At 44.4% G+C, this 20,345-nt stretch overlaps 3 non-coding genes across 3 annotated transcripts; 1 reads left to right on the top strand and 2 right to left on the bottom strand.

Annotated features, from left to right (window-relative positions):
• Positions 1-1,909: 1,909 nt before the first annotated feature.
• On the bottom strand, positions 1,910-2,004 carry TRNAI-UAU (transfer RNA isoleucine (anticodon UAU)). Its single transcript has 2 exons — positions 1,967-2,004; positions 1,910-1,945 (listed from the first exon to the last, which is right to left on the bottom strand). It is a non-coding gene; the product is annotated as a tRNA-Ile (tRNA).
• A 519-nt stretch (positions 2,005-2,523) lies between these two features.
• On the top strand, positions 2,524-2,597 carry TRNAN-GUU (transfer RNA asparagine (anticodon GUU)). Its single transcript has one exon. It is a non-coding gene; the product is annotated as a tRNA-Asn (tRNA).
• A 9,054-nt stretch (positions 2,598-11,651) lies between these two features.
• On the bottom strand, positions 11,652-11,733 carry TRNAS-GCU (transfer RNA serine (anticodon GCU)). Its single transcript has one exon. It is a non-coding gene; the product is annotated as a tRNA-Ser (tRNA).
• Positions 11,734-20,345: the final 8,612 nt, after the last annotated feature.

Raw genomic sequence — 20,345 nt, 5'->3', positions numbered from 1 at the left:
TGTCCTGTAGGGGGTTTGTCCTCTGTCATGGAGGTCGTCCTCTGTCATGGAGGAGGCCTGGAGGGGGTCATCTTCTGTCATGGAGGTAATCCTCTGTCATGGAGGTGGCCTGGAGGGGGTCATCCTCTGTCATGGAGGTCATCCTCTGTCATCAAGGTCATCCTCTGTCATCGAGGTCATCCTCTGTCATGGAGGTGTCCTGGAGAGGTACGTCCTCTGTCATGGAGGTCATCCACTGTCATGGATGTCATCCTCTGTCATAGAGGAGGTCTGGAGGGGGTCATCCTCTGTCATGGAGGTGTTCTGGAGGGGGTCATCCTCTGTCATGGAGGTCATCCTCTGTCATCAAGGGCATCCTCTGTCATCGAGGTCATCCTCTGTCATGGATGTGTCCTGAGGGGTTCATCCTCTGTCATGGAGGTGTCCTGGAGGGGGTCATGCTCTGTCATGGAGGTCATCCCCTGTCATGGAGGTCATCCTCTGTTATGGAGGTGTTCTGTAGGGGGTTCGTCCTCTGTCATGGAGGTCGTCCTCTGTCATGGAGGAGGCCCGGAGGGGGTCATCCTCTGTCATGGAGGTCATCCCCTGTCATGGAGTAGGCCTGGAGGGCGTCATCCTCTGTCATGGAGGTCATCCTCTGTCATGGAGGAGGTCTGGAAGGGGTCATCCTCTGTCATCAAGGTCATCCTATGTCATTGAGGTCATCCTCTGTCATGGATGTGTCCTGAGGGGTTCATCCTCTGTCATGAAGGTGTCCTGGAGGGGGTCATGCTCTGTCATGGAGGTCATCCCCTGTCATGGAGTGGGCCTGGAGGGCGTCATCCTCTGTCATGGAGGTCATCCTCTGTCATGGAGGAGATCTGGAAGGGTTCATCCTGTCATGGAGGTCATCCTCTGTCATGGAGGTCCTCCTCTGTCATGTGTGTGTCCTGGAGGGGTTCGTCCTCTGTCATGGAGTTGGCCACAGGATCTCTGGTGTGAGCCTGATAATGTGGAATTCAGCAACACGTTTATAATTTTACTATTCCAATGAACATTCTTGTCTGGCTACACCTGCTTTAATGTACACGTATCTACCTCTATTGAATTTGCAGTTTAAATCTGGCCTACTCAAGGGGTATCTGGAATGAAGCTTAATTGTCTGCTTTTAATGCACGCTGCTTTAATTTCCTCTTTTCGCCCTCTGGCGATGTGAAGCCACTCTGTATGCATGAAGTGCAATACACAAACACAAAATAAATAAGTTATGCCAGTTCTATGGCATGTGATGACAACACCAGGTTTATGATACCTGCACCAGGAACATCATGGCCTTGCCTGGCAAACAGTGAGATTACCCAACCCACGCCTGCAGGTAATGCCTGGCATACAATGGCAATGTCTCCCAAATGATCAGCCTGCCTGTTAATTTGATTTGTAAATCACGCACATGGTATAGGTACCAGGGCATATAATGGCAAACACGTGGAGGTTGTAGGAGTAAGTAGGCAAATGATGGCAGAAACTGGCAATGATGTGAGTACCTGAGAAAATGATGGCAATACTTCGTTTATAATAGTAATACCTGCTATGTTTTACTCGGCGTTTGGCAGTAACTGGGTATACAATGACAACAGGTGACAAAAGGTGAGCAAATAATTCTTATATATAGCAACTCAGAAAATAACACCATAGTCCTTACAAGACTGCAGGGCCCAGTTTCTGTAGTTGGTAAATTAAGTCAAATTAAACTGTCTACTAAAATGCCCATTCGTAAATTAGAAGTGGGAGAATTCTGGCATTGTGATTACCACAAAAGCAAAACATATTTGCTGCACAGAAACTGCTAACAGGGTTTGTGTGACAACGGGAAGAGCAGCATATTTTTTCTTGCGTCTTTTTTATGAAGCTGATGATACAAAAGAGCACCTGCTCCAGGTGAGGCTCGAACTCACAACCTCGGCATTGCTCATCGCATGTACTGCTGTATAAGTACCGCGCGCTAACCGATTGCGCCACCGAAGCTAGATGGTGTTGGCGTTTTTCTAGCTCCTCATATTTCTGCGATAGGATATTCCTACTTGTGATCTAATGTTCTTTTATTTATTCCGAGACTTTATGATGATCATTTAATTTTCACCTCAAAGAAAGGGGCGTGGTCAGCGAATCCTAGGGAAATGGAGTGACTTCCATTGTAATTGACTTACTATATTTACATGTCCTTGATGTATACCATCCATAAATTGTAAACGACCTCTACATGTAAGAGCTGATCAACATTCCGTCCCACCATCACAAAGACAACAACAGGCTTTGTGACATAAATAGTTTGCATAATTCAAGGATTCCACATGTAATGTTCACTTCAAAGAAAGGGGCGTGGTCAGCTAATCTTAGGGAGACTAGTCCAGAAATGGAGTGACTTCCATTGTAATTGTCTTAATACTTATGTTTTCTTGATGTTTGCCATCCATACATTGTAGACAGGCCTGTACATATGAGAGGTGATCAGTAGTGCGTTTCACAATCGCACGGCAAACAACAGTCTCTGTGGCGCAATCGGTTAGCGCGTTCGGCTGTTAACCGAAAGGTTGGTGGTTCAAGCCCACCCAGGGACGGATTGCACTTTTTACACATATAGCAAACAGAAACTACGTATTTTAATTTTAAATATCCGGAATAACTTATTTTTCCGACACCTCCCTCCTTTCCACACATTTTAGAGTAGGAACGGCCATCCGAATCTGCAGTGTATAGCAAAGCATGATCTGGACCAATGACCAACAATTTACGTTTCCGTAGTCTTTCAATGTTTTTAGATGTAAACATATTTCCATCCACTCAATTTTGGGAGTAAACTACGTGCAAGACAAACAATGGAAAGCAACTGTCAGGTAAAACATTTAGAATTCTCCTGTACAAGACAATACAGAATGGCATTGGGAAAACATTTCATTCTGGTCACAGGGATTAGTGGAATGGTCTATGAATGCTTTTAAGGAAATCAAAAATACCAGTAGCATATTTAAGAATACACACGAGGCTACAAAAGTGGGCATCATATTTTAAGAAAAAACTCTCCCAGCTGATCAGGATTTCTTCTAAGTCAATACAAACCACAAAGAAATATGTACAAAAATACAAATGTATTCTATTTCATACTTATAAACATAAATAATGCATAAATAACTTACACATTTACTAAAATAGCATAGTCTTTAAAGTGTTCTTGATAAGAGAAACCACTCCACATACACACTTTAATCTTTTTTCTTTTATTTCAATTTGTAAGGTGATTTAATACACAGTGATCAGCAAACATACATTTGTGTCCAGTCTCTCTGGTTGGAACTCCACATATGTTGTGCAAATGATCCTCTACCTAAACAGCCATTTGTACTGCTAGACGTTCCCTAAATACAGATGTTTCTGTCCAGATGGCTCTAAATGCTGGCTATTGTTCAGGGGATAATGTCTCCAGCGATACTCATAGGTTGTCCCTGAGAAATGTTCATTAGATTATGATTTCCTTCTGGAGATGAAGTCTCTAATACATATCATCCGAATTGCAGACACGTGGCCGTTTCTCTCCAATACGTTCTACAAAATAAAGAAAACATTTTCTTGACTCAAAATACCTCATAAGCTGGTCGAACAATTGTTTTACAATTCCCAAATGGCGAGACTAAAGTGTCTCCTACGTAGAGGAGATATGTTCCTGGTGTTTTAAAACTGCAAGGACAACATCAATTCTAAATGTAGATGAAGTTAATCAAAACTCTCATTGTTATATATATGGCAGAAGATAAAACATTGGCTTCAGTGACCCATATTTTGATAAAATTGTCAAGGTTGTATCAAAAACATCTACCTCATTTATATTCCAATAGACAGTTCCAACAACACTATGTAATACAACCCACCCTGTAAATGAATGCAGAAGACACACTCATTCAAAGAAGGAAAAGGGATGCACTCTGAATACTGACAGGAGGGTAGTTGCTATGATTAAAAACCACACGAATTTAAGGTTTTTTGGATTCAGCACAAAGGGAGCAAAGGGTCTTCAAATGTCTCCAGGGGCCTTCTTTGTAGGACCAGGGGGACAGAACCACAATTCACCTTGTGCTCTAGGTGTTCTTGGTGCTCGACAGGGTGGAGTTGGCTTCAGGAGGCTTTGCAGGCTTCTGTGACAGAGTTCAAGATGGAAGTCAGCTGCGGGTATCAGGCGGCAAGGTGGTTCAGCGGGTGAAGCTGGTCGCGCGGCTGCAGGCTGGCCTAAACAGCGGCTCAGGGTCAGGAATCGTTGTCTCAGTGCTGATCGGCGGTTCTGTAGCACTGGTAGAGACATCTTGGATGTCTTTAAGTGAGGGTGGCTTGATAAAAGTCAGTGTTGCCATCGGTTTCAGATTGTGGAACTTGACTGGCTCGAAAATGTCCTTTAATGCAGCCGACGGTAGATACTCCTTGAGGCACTTCTCCCAGCTTCTTCAATGGACTTCTGTTGGCCTTTAAGTTGGACGGCCCACAACTGTGGAGTGTATTGCAGGCAGCTGCCTTGGTTGTAGGGTCAGAGACCTTCCGGCACTTCCTATCTAGGAAGCTTGCCGCAGGGCCTGCTGTGTGCTGGCAGGGCACCGGTCCTGGAGCGGGTGCAGGGTCCTCTGGGTTGTGTATCTCTCTCTGATCCCTGGGGGATGTTTAGGGGAGTGATCATGCTTCCCTTTTGGATATCCTGGCCTTACTTCACTCACGGAAGATGTAGGCAGACTGTACCTTTAGCCAGGGTCCAAGGTTGAGTTCTTCTTTCTGCTTCTGGTGAAGGATTCAGATGATCTGCTTAAAGAGGGGCTCCATCCAGCCCTCCATTCAAGGCAAGTGGGCCACAGTGATTGGTGAAGGCTAAGCCTACCTTAATTAACTAATTCTGGGTTCCCTACCAACAATATCCTATATGCATGTCATAACCAGAGTGCTTTGCAACAGGAAAGCTAAAGGGGTGAAAACAGAAACAAGGTGTGGGTTGATCTGTATTGAGTTGGCAATTCATTCTGGGGTCAGCAAAGTAAGTTCAAAATTAATTTTAATGTTATCATTCACTAATAGTACAGTTCAATTGTCTAATGAATTCAACCATAGAAAACTCAATTTATCATGACCAAGATTTATTCAGATTCTGGTGGCAATGCCTGCTTGCAGCCCGGTAGTACTCCCCTACCAGTATGTGTTCACAGTGGATCATCTATTGCAACTTTCTGCATGTAATGTACAGTTGACCTCTGTGGGCTTCCGGTATGTTGTGGTCTCTATTTTGTTCTGGACTATGTATATATGTAAATCAGGAAAGTCAATACTACTGTCACTATATTGACCTGTCAGTGCAATACCAAAGGTGTTATCATTCAGATAGTGTTCAAAGCTCTGTTTGGTACCATGCCAAATAATGATGATATCATCGATGTAGCGGTTCAAGATGATAATGCTACCAATATAGTCTCTGTTGTTCAGAGCATGTGTATGTTCATACTGTGCCATGAACAAGTTGCATGAAGGTGCAAACCTAGCCGCTATAGCTACACCTTTAGTTTGTACATAGTAAGAGTCATCAAAGAGAAAAACATTGTTCAAAAGTGTGAAGTTTAAAAAGGCTATCAACATCTCAAAGTGTTTATAATGGGATGCAGAGGAGTCTCGATAGGTTTAATCTATGGCTTGGATAGTTAGTTTGTGTTCAATTGTACTTCTGAAAGGAACTGGACTACTTGAGTTCTGTCCCTAATGTAAGATGGTAGTCTCTCAACATGTACTTTAATGGAATTATCAATGTATTGTGACAAGCCTTCGGTTGCCCAGCTACCTCACCCATAATAGGGCAAACCTCTGGCAGTATTTCGAATGGTTTGTGTGTCTTTTACAAGACGTATATTGTTGGCATCACTGGTTCGGTCACATTAAGAGTTTGTCCTCATCTGCGAGGTGCCCTAGTGCATGCCATCTGTGGAACATCATTTGTAACTCTTGGATAATTATCTTGGTAGGAATGTTTGCTATTTTTATTATAGGATCACAGATTCTCTAGGTGTTTCTTGGCCATCTTCATGTAGCCCTGTGTGTCCATTAGCACAACATTCCCACCCTTGTCTACTTCCTTGTTAACTAGACGCTTGTCCCTGGCCAGATTAATCAGGACTAGTTGTTCATTCCTGCTTAGGTTGTTCCTCATTTTGTTTCTTATCTTGTTTTTCTTGTCTAAGTGCTGATAGACTTCATTCATAACTGCATTGTGAAATGTGTCAATAAAATTCTCGTTTGTCAACTGCGGGGTGAATTTAGATTTGGGCTTAAGTTCTTGTAATTGCAAGTTGCTGGCACTCGCCCCGAACTCTGTGTATAGATCCTCCTCACTGATGTCACTTTCTCATTCTACAGACTTCAAGAGGCTTATGTTTTCCATATATTCCATAATTAGATTAATCAATGGTTCTTGTCTTGGTGGCGGTACATATGTCTTCACTCGTGTTGCAAAGAATTTTTTCAATTTAAGTTTTCTGACAAATTTGAAAACATCAATTTGAAAATGTATAAGATTGTTAGGTTACAACTCTTAGGCAGGTCGAGGGGTGCTAGGAGTTTGTGAACCCAGAACTCATGGACGGCCTAACTCCTTCCCTTCCCAAAAGGAACTAAGGTCCAGACAAAAAGCAGGTTCAAACTGCGGTTTATTACAGCCCAAAAACTAACAGGGATCAGTACAAGGATAAAGCTCCTTGAACATCACAAAGATCTCTGGCTCACAGGCCAGTTGTTAGGCAAATCCATGTCACACCTAAGTCACAACCTGGACCCTTCTCCAGCAAACCTATCGAGCAAGTGGAATGGGTGTTGAGTGGTAGTTCCCCTATAGCAGTCCCTATATTGTTTAGTTGACTGGCTCTCCCATGTCAGGTGTCAGGCCTGGACCATCCCCGAAAACTTCTACGTCTACAATGTTGCACTATTCAGATCTGATGATTGGTCTATGACCATGCCTACCCACCCCAAGGGTCCTGAGCTGTGATTGGTTAGAGCTTCTGCCCCCAGGCCTGGAACCCAAGTTGGTGCTCAGCTCGAAGTGTACCTGTTCAAGGTAATAAGAGCAACTTTGTGTCTGCATTGTTATTGTGTGTGACCACCATGGACTATGCGAGTGCTCGTTCTCATCATGCAATGTTAATCTTCTTGCTGTATCACTTTGTTGCAAGCTATTGTCTGGCCCGTGAGACCCTTCTGCTTCCCAGCTGCTAGTTTTGGTTCATCCTCAGCTTGGCCAGTCACGTGTCCAGAGGCCGTGTTTCTGCACTATGCTGCTCTGAATTAGTCAGAGTTTGTGTGGATTATTCGTATTGTCTTTGGCTGGGGTTACTCTAGATCAGGGAAAGGAATGTTGCTTGCTTTGATGGCCTTGCTGGTGGCCCAATCCCACTCAGTTGCTTTCTCCTGTTTGTTCTGAATTTTAGCTCTGTAAGCTTTTACTGAGAAGGTTGTGGCCTACTGTAATTTCGTAAGCCATGGCATGGCTTCTACTGTTTCATGATTTCCATAGTGTCCATAGGTAAGTGGTTTATGGTCCTGTCAGGTCCCTCAGGTGTCCCTACAATTCCATTGGATTAGTTGTATCTAAGTATCTGCAATCTATACAGGATCTCTTGCCTCCTTGCGGTTTCACTGTTGCTGCAGCAAGCTAATGACAAAATAATAAAAGTGAAGACAGCATATATGTGTCTCTGTCCTCTAACTCATAGAACTGCACGCATGTTTTCTTTGTGTATTTTGGATGCGTGATTGTGTCCCGATGTGCGGATGGCACGTGTGCTTCATGTCTAACGGTATGTTGTGGTGTCTCTAACGACTTTGAGCACATCTTCTTGGCACTTTAGTCAAGGCTATCAATTGAAGTGTCTCTGACGACGTCTGGTGACTCCTCATCCACTCTAGGCAGTGTCGGTGCTGGTACTGGGCTGTCGGGTTGACAGAGTTGGTACCTTTCTGCGTATTTGTCAAGCAGGGGAGCAGTGGGGGTTGGTGCAAGCTCGTACGAATGGCCATATTGTTGTCGGTTCTTCATCTTCTTCGAGTGTTTTGCTGGTGGGGGAGCAGGCCCACTTGTCGACTACGTCGAGATAAAACACTTCTACTTCTATCAATCCCCATATCTTTGTTATCCCCCCAAGATGTCCATAATAGTTCACATGATCGTCGAATGACCAGTACATCTAGGTGCACCCTCCTTTAGGCTTGCACCAAACCTACTTCCCTTCATACTTCATACTTCCTTGGGTTATCTGGATTGTCTACTTCTGTTCCTGCCAGAATTAGGTCACATGTTATCTTCTCCGTTAGTCTGTCACCCATTGCTCCTCCTATGTTCACATCCATCAGAATTTGCATCCCTATTGCTTCTTCAGCTGTTTTCTTGCACCTTCCAATACAAATCTTGATCCCACACACAGTTACTGCTCCTAGTGCCAGTGCTCCAACTATCACTTTCAGTCTGTCTGCCAGCCATGATAGCATCCATGACCACAGATACACTAGCCAGCTCTGGTCCTTCCCTGTTCCACGTGCTTCGTCCTCCATCCTCGCATGCATCTGGGCCAATTGTGAAACTGCATCTTAGAGAGTTCTGTTATCTTCGTCATTGGAGATGCAATGAGACACATTTGATCCTCATTACCGGCACTATTCAAGGGGGTCAGAATGCTAAAAGACTCTACATGTGGACCTGACAGTGACCCCATTACCCCAACACTCACGCCGAGTGGGGTTCCAACTGCAGGCAAAAGTGTCAAAAGAACTCCAATTCCTACTGGACAATGACATAATTGAAAGATCAGTGGGCCAATGCCATGTGTGTCTCCGCTTGTAGTGGTTCCAAAAGGAAATGGCCAACTGTGGTTCTGTGTGGGCATGCGCATACCAAACACGGCGATACAGAGGGAAAGGTATCCTGGCCTCAATATTGAGGATATGATCATTCACTTGAATCAAGCGGTACGCTTCTCAAAACTTGACCTCAATCAAGGTTACCACCAGATGGTAATACATCCGGACTCGAGACCAATCACGACATTTCCGTCTCACAAGGGACTCTTTCGCTTTAAGCTGCGGAAATAATCAAAGAAACAATCCGCTGACTGATCTCATCAGTAATACCAAGCTTTTAATTACAGTGTCGATATCCTGGTGTTCGTAAAACCCAAGACCAACATGATGCAATACTACAACAAGCATGTCGGATTCTGCAGTCAGCAGGACTCACCCTGAATGAGGATAAATGCGAGATCAACAAGCCCAGCCTGATGTTTTTCGGGCACATCTTCTCAGATGTGGGGATGTTGTCAGACCTGGACAAGATAGAAGCCATCATGACCCTGGATCCGCCCATGGGCGTCTCTGAGCTGAGATCATTCCTGGGCATGGCAGGATACTATGTAAGTTATCTCCCTAGCGATGCCACACTCACCGATCCATTGAGGTCTCTAAACAAGAAGGACATACCATTCATGAGGACGACCGAGTGCGAGAGCGCGTTCCAAGCCATCAAAACAGAGCTAGCAAACAGCCGCAGGTTGGCCTACTTCGAACCCACATGGGAAATGGAGATCACGGTGGACGCCAGCCCGGTAGGCTTGGGAGACATTCTAGCCAAAAATGCATCCATACATCGTCCCGAATGGCGCATTGTTGCCTACGCCAGCCGTGCCATGTCACCCACGGACAGGGCATACTCTCAAGCTGAGAGGGAAAGCCTTGCAGCGGTGTGGGCATGTGAAAACGTCCACCACTTTATCATTGCCCGCAAATTCACCCTCGTCACGGACCATCAGGCACTGCTGTCGCTATTTGGGAATCCCAAGACGAAGATGCCCCTATTCCAAGGTTACGACTTCAGGAAGTTTGCAGCATATGTGGGATTCACCGACCAGAAAATCAACCCACACTGGCCACGAGCGAACAGAATAGTAGAGCGATTTATGGCCAACATCGTAAAGACCCGCCAGAAAGCAAGGATAATCCCGATGCCATTTCGACAAGCCCTATACCAAATGCTATGAATCTACCGGACCACCCCACACAAGGCCACAGGGAAGACCGCAACTGAAATAATGATTTGATACAAGCCCCAAACAAGGCTGCTACAGTTTAAAGACTACACAGAAGACCAGGATGCCAAAATCAGGGAGCGAGATGCAGAGCCAAAGAGAATGGCAAAGAGGTGGTCCAACCAATGGAAAGGAGCAAGAGTCCACAATGCCAGTGGGAGAACTAGTACTGGTACGGCAGAAGCAACAGAGGAAAATAGACACCAGATATTACCCTGAACCCTTTCAAGTGGTGGAAGCAATAGGGTCCATGATCAGGGCTGCAAGAGATGGGCAAACCATAACCAGAAATGTCTCCTTCTTCTGCAAGCTGCACGCAACAGAGAAAGAGGATGAGGAGTGGGAGCCAGCCGAGGAGTAAGAAGAAAAAGTCAGGCGATCAGACGAATTACAGGAGAAACCAGATGAGGAGGAACCTGAGAGAGGAAGGCACTTTTCCCTGCACTTGCGCGATTTGAATGACACCTGGTCTAGTAAGATCGTTGTCTGTCCTCCCTTGCCTCGTCGCACCTTGAAACACTTGTGTATAGGCGCGTTATAAATGCCATATCATATCATATCATTATATCATATCAAGGAGAGACTTGCGAGTCCCCGGGGAGACCACACCAAACAGTTTGGAGGCCATCGAGACTCATCAAGCAGATATAATCAGTGAAGCGCCATGATAAGTGGGGTGGGGAGATGTTGTGAAGGGAAAAGGACACTAGCCCTAATAGAAGGGAGACACTGGGAAGGGAGGGCACGTGGGATGACGGAGGAAGGGGCGGGACAAGAAAATGAATTTTCAGTTTTGAGTTGGAGATTAATATAGGAAGGTTAATGTTACATCAGCTCCATGTTTCAATAGCACCAAAACATAGTGGGTGGGAGGTGAGCAAACAGCTCATTCTCGCAGCAGTCATTAAGTGTCTGGTTGTAGACATAGAGAGGGGAGTTAACTGCGTGTAACATTGAAGCTGCACCACAGTAGTCTTGTTAGAAAGTATTAAAAAGTTAGATGCCCCCACACAAGTAAGTTTGAGGCCCCCTTGAAGTTAGCCCCTCTCTCAACATGTGATATTCACCTCACAGCCTATCCCCACCAGCCCCTCCCCCAGCTCCCCAGAGTTTGAGCCTAGTTGCACTGATGGGAACGGCCCGGTATTCAAAACTGTGCAGAAAACTAAACAGAGTAAAAGGTTGCACCAAAAACCACTACCCGACTCTTTCATTCCTGCGTGATAGGGTAGCAAAAAGAGAAAACGCGTACAATCAGTAGAGACTGGGACTTGGTCCATTTTAAGAAGCTAGGGCATCCACATATGTCCACAAGGGCCTTGGTGTCAGAGACCGTACTTATTATGCAACTTTGGTCGGATAAGACACGAACTAGGGACTCGCGGTTTGAAGAACATTCTATGTTTAAATAAAAGAACACAATATAATTTAAAACTAGGATTCGCTGTCTTCACAATGAGAGGGGAGGTTCCTTCTTTGGGTTATTCACTGTACCTATTTTTTCAAATAAAGTAAAGAAGAAAAAGCAAACGACGAGGATGGGATTCGAACCCACGCGTGCAGAGCACAATGGATTAGCAGTCCATCGCCTTAACCACTCGGCCACCTCGTCTGATGAACACAAATATTCGAGCCAGGTAATTCTAAGTCACCAACGTATCTAGAAAACTGTGAAAACTTTCTATAATACTGAGTTAACAATGGTGATGGAAAGTGTCATTCTTGGAATACCTTCAGGATAGGATTATATTAAAATCAGATGACTGCAAGGATCTTGTGACACAACGTTCATGCAAAAAGAAAAAGTCCTTTCAGTTTTTTCTGTTTACTTAATCACCAGGCAAATACTGCAGAATGAATACTAGTATGCAGGATACCAGTTGTTAATAGGCAATAGCAAATGCAACTATATTAAAAAGGTGTATGAAACACCCAATTATTAATCTGGAGTCAAAAAACCAACTAAACAATGCAATGCAGCATCAAATGCACTGGTTCATTCCCTGGAATTCATAATTCTTATCAATTCATTTTATTAAATCAGACTATATAACCCTATTTTACCTTCTGAGTTTTCCAAAACAAATTATATGACTCCAACCCTCTGAAATGGATAATTTATTGTACTCCTAGGTTATACTTACATCTACTGGGGAAAAGTAGTATTGTCAATTAACATCTTTTCATTGTCTTTTAGGGGAGGAATCAGTCAAAGTCCTGGCGGGATGGCACTTTTTAGACCCTGTGACACGGAAACCCAGCCAGCCCTCGCCCCCAACTTAAGGCACTTGTGATTGATTAATTGGCCTTTATTAGCTCACATCCTTTTTCAAGACGCCTGCCTAAGTAAATGCAGAAGGAATAGGCCAAATAGTTCAGTGAGTTAAATGTGTTCCCTTTCCTTATTTTCATCTTGATGTCTCACACAATTAATTATTTTGAAAAGATGTTATGTTATGTTTGTTGCAACACATACTATATCATCCACAATACCCCAGGCGAGGTGAGTTCAATTTAACCCCCATGCTCCCAGCCAGCCATCTAGAATATTTGTCAGTGCTTTTAAAAGCACGTAGTGCGAGGATGCAGCTTCCTCCTTCCCCTCCCATGCCTTCCCCGTTTCCTGGTCCTGTAATCCCGCCTCCCCGTGGCCCTGATTGGCCTTCCCACCTCCATGCAGACACAGGCCAGCAACCGGCGTGCACCGAGACACCAGTGCCATTATCCACAATACCCCAGGCGAGGTGAGTTTAATTTAAAGGATAGTTCCGGGACTTTTTTTTTATTGTCCCTACGGTTCGGCCATGTGTTTTTAAGCATAACTCGGTAGATCGTAGAAAACTTTCCTATGGACCTTACCCGACTTTTCGTCCATTAACGCACTCGAAATCAGCCGCCATTTTCTGATAATCCTATCATTTCCCCCCATCGCCCTGGCTCACCTGCTTTTGCGGCACTAAATCAAATCCCCCGCCCCTGAAACAGACTTTATCAAAACATTCATATTCCCCGCCTCTATCCGTGACGTGACTGAGCTGCGTAGGCAAACGCGCCCAGGCGTCTTCTACGCGACTCCACACAGAACCAGGAAATCAACACAGATGAGCTCACACAACACAGCGCGCCACAATTGGGAATATGAAACTGTACTTTTAAATTAAACCGCAAGATTGTAAATTTGGTAAAGTACATTTATTTGACATCAAATGTTTTGAGAATATTCAGCGATTTGCATTTTTATTTGCTCACGTTCCAAAAAGTTCGTTTTGAGGCACGCGATGTTCCTTTGCTGTACACAGGGTCTTAGATCATCGCACAATACAGCGCCACAATTCGGAATATGAAACTGTGGTTTAAAAGCAAACGGCAAGATTGTACATTTGGCAAAGTACATTTATTTGACATCTAATGTTTTGAGAATATTCAGCGATTTGCATTTTTATTTGCTCTCGATCCAAAATAGTTCGTTTTGAGGCAAGCGATGTTCGTGTGCAGTATGCAGGGTGTTGGTTTACGATAAAATAAGCTCTTCGGTCGCACTGATAATCGCATGGGTGTTCCAACAACGAGGCACTAGGCCACCACAACGGTCTGTATGTTGCATCTAGCCGTTAGTACCGCGTAAGGGCATACTTGTACTTGGCGATCGTCCCATAAAATGGTCAGGGTGGTAACGTTGTTCACGCGGAGAAGCAACTGGCGGTTAAAAAACCCATCCGCCGGTGTCTGGTACTCGTGACACCTGCAATAATGGATGATGTACCTGTTTGAAAAACATAAAAAATGAAATTAGTCTCACCATCAGATCTTTATTAAAATTATTCATTTTATATATTAGGTCGGGAAATTATTTCATAGCTAGGACAGTGCAACTGGGTATTATACGTCAAGGGGGGGCTGTAGGATACTGAGACAGTCCCCCAGTGCAGGGGTTGACAGGGAGGCAGTGCAGGTGGAGAGTGGAAGGGCCCAGGACCGAGGTCGCAGACAGTGGACCAGTTGTAGCAGGGGAGAGGGAGAGAGAAAGCAGAAGCAAAGAGGAAGGTTTTGAGGTGCTTCCGTAAAAGGAGATGGTTCTCCTCAAGATAGTGCGCGGTACAAAACAATATGCCACATAGAACGAACAAGTACAACTTAACCCGTCTTTAAAGCTACTGTATAGTAATTAAATTGCGGTATAAACTCATCTAAAGAGTTACTTACATTATATTTGCATTTTCCATTGTGTCTGTGCGTAGGGCAGCCCCGAAATACCACTCCTTCTATGCCGACGTTATTTCTTCTAATGAACGAACATTAAATGGCTTTCGTTTCTGAAATTATATTCATTATCGTTTCTTACGTTATTGCCCCACACCCCCAAAAAGAAGTCTTTCGGGATGGTCCCGGCCTGTCAAGGACAAATAACAATAGAACCTTATACTGAGTCGTGGGCCATTCTGGCACCCGAGCAAAAAATCAAAGCAGCTGACCTTCACTTTGAACGAGCACACATTCCTAGTTAGCTACATTCAGTGTAAGGCCATCTCACAGGACTTGAAATTTACACTCCATCTTTGCATTTTGTCTGCGTGCTTTGCAGCCCCAGAGAACCATAAATACGGAGACATTCTATATTTTTTGAAAAATGATTTATATTACTGTTTGGTTTAATTTAATGCGCAAATGAACAAGGTTGGATAGACACATTGCATGTACACTGAGCAATCACTTTTATTTACACATTACATAGATACACATATTCAATGGGCCTGCGGCATGAGGAGACTCGAGAGAACAGACAATCAAATTACAATCATTTAAACTGTGATGTGTATTTCTCAATGAGCTCTTCTTTAGGTGGACATGGAACAGAGGCAATGTTGGGTGGCAATGCAGTTGTCCCCTGCACAGGTTCGTTCACAACTCCATTTATGTGCCTATCTAGGACGTCAACAATAAGTCTCTCAATAAACTCATATTGCATATCCTCAAACACTGGTTTGATCACCCATTGTTTACTTCTTTTAGTGAAGGCCTTATTGTAGCGAAGCGTCCCTAAAGTTCCGGTCGTCCTACTTTGTTGACGGCCAACATTATGGTTATGTGCCAAGACCGCTAGAAGAGTCCGATTTATCATGCCCTCCATGCCAAAATGCAATCGTTTTTGGCCTGTACTTTAGGCACATATTGTGGAACACCTCCAAATCTCCTGTGTGGCAGAATTCCGTGAGTCCCCTCAAATCTCTTGTTATAGTTTTATCAAATACAATCTTTTCAATGGCTTTGTGAGTGGGTGATGAAGGAATCAACCACTTCTTCTTCCGTGCCTCCTCTGTGGACAAATGGCCATGTTCACAATTGTGGAAATGTTGGTTTGTGTTCCAACGGTGAACGTTGGTACAGTGTAGCATTACTGACCGCCATTTTTCCAGTAGAATTTTCAACGACCCTCCACATGTTTTTGAGCTCCACCAAAGATGGTTGCTGATTGACTTGGACCACTGTGAAATACCTTGCATATCTTTTTTTTTACCAGCAGCCGACATTTTTTTATTGATTGTTTTTGCAAGATGCCAAACGTCAAATTGGTGATTTATATTTTTGTACTCTTCTCTCATTGTCTTGGCAATTGAAACGTGTCTGTCTGTGGCTATCAGGTCGATCACCATTCCCCGCGATTGTAGTTCTTGCAATGATGCTACAAAGCCAACTTTCTCCATGGCCACTGAGGATGTACTTTGTGACACCTGCACGACCACCGAACTCACAATTTTCTTACTTTCCATGTCCTGAAAGTGGTAGGTGCAGTACTTGGCTGAAAATCCTGGGCTGTCGCACTGTCCATCACCGGCTAGCCTGAACCGTTTGCCCGCAAATGTACTATCAATAGACATTTTTTCCATTCTCCAAGCTTCGCTAATGGCGGGAAATAGATAATCGGTTTGGTATTTGTAGAACTGAGTTTTCGCAATGAAATGGATTCCCACAAACTGAAAGAAAGACTCTAACTTTTTAAAACTTGAACCACTAAAAAGTGCAGCCGCTGCACAAAGTAGATTGCCTGCTGGCAGTTGCCCCAGCATGGGTTGTGCAGACCATGAGAAAGGATGATATTTTGTACAGGTGGCATGTATTTTAAGGTTAGTGCCTCGAATTGCACGAGTCACATTAATCAATGGCTCCCCACATACTTCCCCACCAACCGAATGCCCACATTTCATCCGAATAATAATATCAATCAAACAACTATCGAATACAATGAATTTGGCCTCTTTCCTTATACTGTCACTCTGCATCCCAGCTGGTTCGGCCTGTAACGTTGAGGACATGTCACTCACATGAAAGGTAGAATCTCTGATATCGTCTTCCGCTATGTTCAGTGATATTGATGGTGTTTCATTGTCGTCCACTTCATTCTCTTCCATTGCAACATCTGTTCCTTCTCCGGCGATGGGTGAATAAGACAATTTCTTCAACTTTCTCGCGGTCTTAGTTTTTGCGGGTGTGGATTCTGTGAATTGATCTCCGACTGCATCCGAACTACCAGGAGGACATTCACTATCAATGGCTGGATGTGGTATAGCTCCGTTGTCAATCACTTCATATTCTTCCCATTGGCACGATGCATCTCCAGTCTCAAGTCCCTGCCAAAAGGTTTGACAAGCAATATCTCTCGTTCGCTTCACTGTCTGTGTAGATCTAGTTCGTACACCCACTCGCAACCAGAGGACAGATTGGAAAAGGGATGTTCAGTTTAAACACAACTTACAGTATTGAACTATTAACAGTGAAAAACAACATAATATAGTGACCAGGACACTAACCTTCTTTTGCTTTCTTTTCTTTGAAACTTTCTTGCCTCGAACTTCAACATCAGGACGCTGTTGCTCCGACTCGTGTGTGCATGTCTCCACTTCCTCTTGCGCTGCAACGACTATATTTTCATGATAAGCACATCCATCACGCACTGACGCTCCATCGACTCCCTGAAACATAGAACTTTCATTAGTATGTATAATAATATCGAAAACACAAAATGTACTTGGGGACCAATACCCACGTACATCTCAATAGCAAAACACGAATGAACGCTTTGTGTAGAACATTCAAACGACAATTATTCACGCATAGTTGATCTAGTTAGATGGAACTGTCAAGATCCATACCTCGGGCTCCTCATAGACTTCCATTGATTATATTATTGAAGATGATGCTTCAGTAACTCCCTGAAACACAGTAATTGCATTAGTATGGTTTTCTATTTTGATAAAAAGAACAGAAACTTTGTGCAGGCGTCAACGGCTCATCTAAATAGACCTGCACAAATGATCAGTTGTCTAAAATAAATAATGGATATCTAAATATGATTCGATTTGCTCGATCGTTGGAAGTGTCACCACCCAGAGATCTGCATCAACTACTAGGGGTGATGTTCTTGTAGAAGAAGCTCCGTCATCTCCCTGAAACATAGTACTTGCGTTAATAAAGAAGGAAGTATAGCGGATGTAATCACGTCATATGATTTCGCTTGATCGAACTGTCAGTATCCATACCTCGAAATGCATAAGAACATCAAGGGACGATGTAACTGCGGTGCACACTTCTGCAAGCTGTTGCGCCAACCCGTAACTGCATGCTCCCCCTTCTTCTTGGACTAATGCTCCATCGACTCCCTGAAACATAGGACTTTCATTAGTAATGAACACAATATTGAAAAAAGAAGACACATAGGAGGGCGTCGACAGAAGGACATATCAATGGCTAAAAACGAAAGAAACATTGTGTGTAACAATCACGCTACAAGAATGCAAGATCTGAAGATCTCCATCGATGGAACTGTCCGGAAACGTACCTCGAGCATCTGAGTGACATCAACGGTAGTCGTCAATACGTTGGACTCCTCAGCATCTCCCTGAAAGACAGTACTTGCATTATTTTGGATAACAATAATTATAACTGAAAAGAAAGACTAGAGGACGAGTACAAGGGTGTACCATTAGGTAAAATAATTACACGATAAATTAAAACTATTGATTTACATGCCTAAAACAAGTCAGTGGCAGAATAGCCAAGTAAGATTACCCGATAGGCGCTTGAAGTGGCTGATTACTGCAATAACGACACGGATGGAGAATCTTCCGCCTTCATATTGAGTGGATACATGAATGGGGAAATTATTGTTAGCTAATGCTACACACTACCGCAAGGCCGAGAGATAAATACGTAAACTTGACTCACCAGTGGAGGGATGTGGACGAATAGAGTGGGAATAGCGGTTGAGAGCAATTTTCGCCTCGCTCGCGGTGTGTTCTTCTTTATTAGCAATGATGTGGAGTACATGTCAGAGGTAAAGTGCCTGCTGCAGATGCGGTATCGATCACCCCTCTTGTCCGCAAAGACTTCTAGGACTCTACTTTCAAGCTCAGACGGTGGATATCCGCAATATCGGACCCATTCTCTTATCTGATCTATTGTCTTAGGGAAAACATGCATTATAGTACCTTCAGATTCATTATGGGTCTTCGAAGGGCAACCGCCAATGGAACAGGCAGGCATTGTGGAAAGTTCTGAAAAGTAAAGATCAACAATTCTCTATGAATACCAATGTAAACTCAGAACATGTGACTAGTTCCTTGCATGTACTGTCTTGAACGAAAAGAAATTGGACGCAAAATGATTATGGTACATGGCCTTACCTTCACGAACAAACAGTTAGATGCAGGGATCAGAGTAGTTTTTTGTCGTAGAACAGGGAGCAGTTCACAGGTTGCAAACTGAGGAGTTTCCTCGAAGTGGTCACGGAAGTTCACAGAGACGAAGAGCAGATAACCAGCACCTTCACGGGTTGACTAGCAAAGCGCAAAGAAGTGCTCATTAGAAATATGAAGTGGGTTATAAAGAATTCGAAACAGGGGTGTGTTTGTGAATGAATGACGTGTATATGTCGTGGCATTATGCGGTTTGCAGGGGGCCGTCCAGCGTGAGGGGGGATGCTTGGCAGGAGACACGGGGTCTTGAGGTAGACATGGGAACAACAACCCATGCTCTATAGACCACTTTGAAGTGTACATGGTCTTTGGCACCTCTTGGCCTTTATCGCTGCCTGACAGCTCCACTTGCCAGCACAAGTACCCCGGTGCGAGCTGCCTTTGATAGGGCGGGGGGTGGATTGGGGCGGTGGTCGTGCAGACAAGACACAGGAAGACTCGTGAATGGAGACACACTTATGTGGATTGCAGGGGGCCGTCCAGCGTGAGGGGGGATGCTTGGCAGGAGACACGGGGTCTGGAGGTAGACATGGGAACAACAACCCATGCTCTATAGACCACTTTGAAGTGTACATGGTCTTTGGCACCTCTTGGCCTTTATCGCTCCCTGACTGCTCCACTTGGCAGCGCAAGTACCCCGGTGCGAACTGCCTTTGATAGGGCGGGGGAGGTGTGTGGATTAGGGCGCGGGTCGTGCAGACAAGACTCGTTTGCCGCAGGGCCTCACCAAGGAGAGGCCATCTAACTGCATGTAAGAGGCAGGCTGAAGGATCTAGTACATGGAAGGCAGGGGGGTGAGTTTATAAATACCTCAGCCTCCCAGGAGAATATATGGGTGCTGTTCACCCTGGAGACCCTGGATGCCTAGGCAGTTAGTCAGCAGCAGGCTGGCCTGTGGTGGCAAGGCGGCACGGGCCAGAGGGGGTCATCTCTGTACCCGGTGCCCAAAAGGATGATTTATTATGATCAACCATATTGATTATTTACCTATAACCATGTTTTGTATCAATAAAATCCAACGGCCTTCCTTTTATTGCCAACGCTTGAACAAAGTGGTGTTGTAAGTATTTTTGAGGGAGGTGGCAAGGCCGGGAGGCTTGATGCCAACCCGCAAAATAAAATATGGATTGAAGGTGGGCGGCCAGCGTGAGGGAGGATGCTGGCCGGAGACATGTGGTGTGACAAGACAAGGCACAGGAGGACTATTCAATGGAGACACACTAGATTCATTTAAAAAATCAAAACAACCATTGTTAAAATATATGTTGGGTTTTATTTTAGATCTTAATTTCAATTGAACATAAATAATAAACATTACACATTGTAAAGTTCCGGTTGCAGCACATCCAGGGAAAATCCGCGGTATTGTCCACTGTCGCTGGGGAAATGTTGTCTAATGGCAAGTACCGCACAGGCAGGTATTACTCTCCGAACGCGGTGTCCGAGCCTCCCGTGAAGCCACCAAGTGAAGCAA

Source organism: Ambystoma mexicanum, chromosome 1p, assembly GCF_040938575.1.
Source record: "Ambystoma mexicanum isolate Mex_15411 chromosome 1p, UKY_AmexF1_1, whole genome shotgun sequence".
Classification (NCBI taxonomy): Eukaryota; Metazoa; Chordata; class Amphibia; order Caudata; family Ambystomatidae; genus Ambystoma; species Ambystoma mexicanum.
This window is presented reverse-complemented; position numbering and strand designations above follow the sequence as displayed.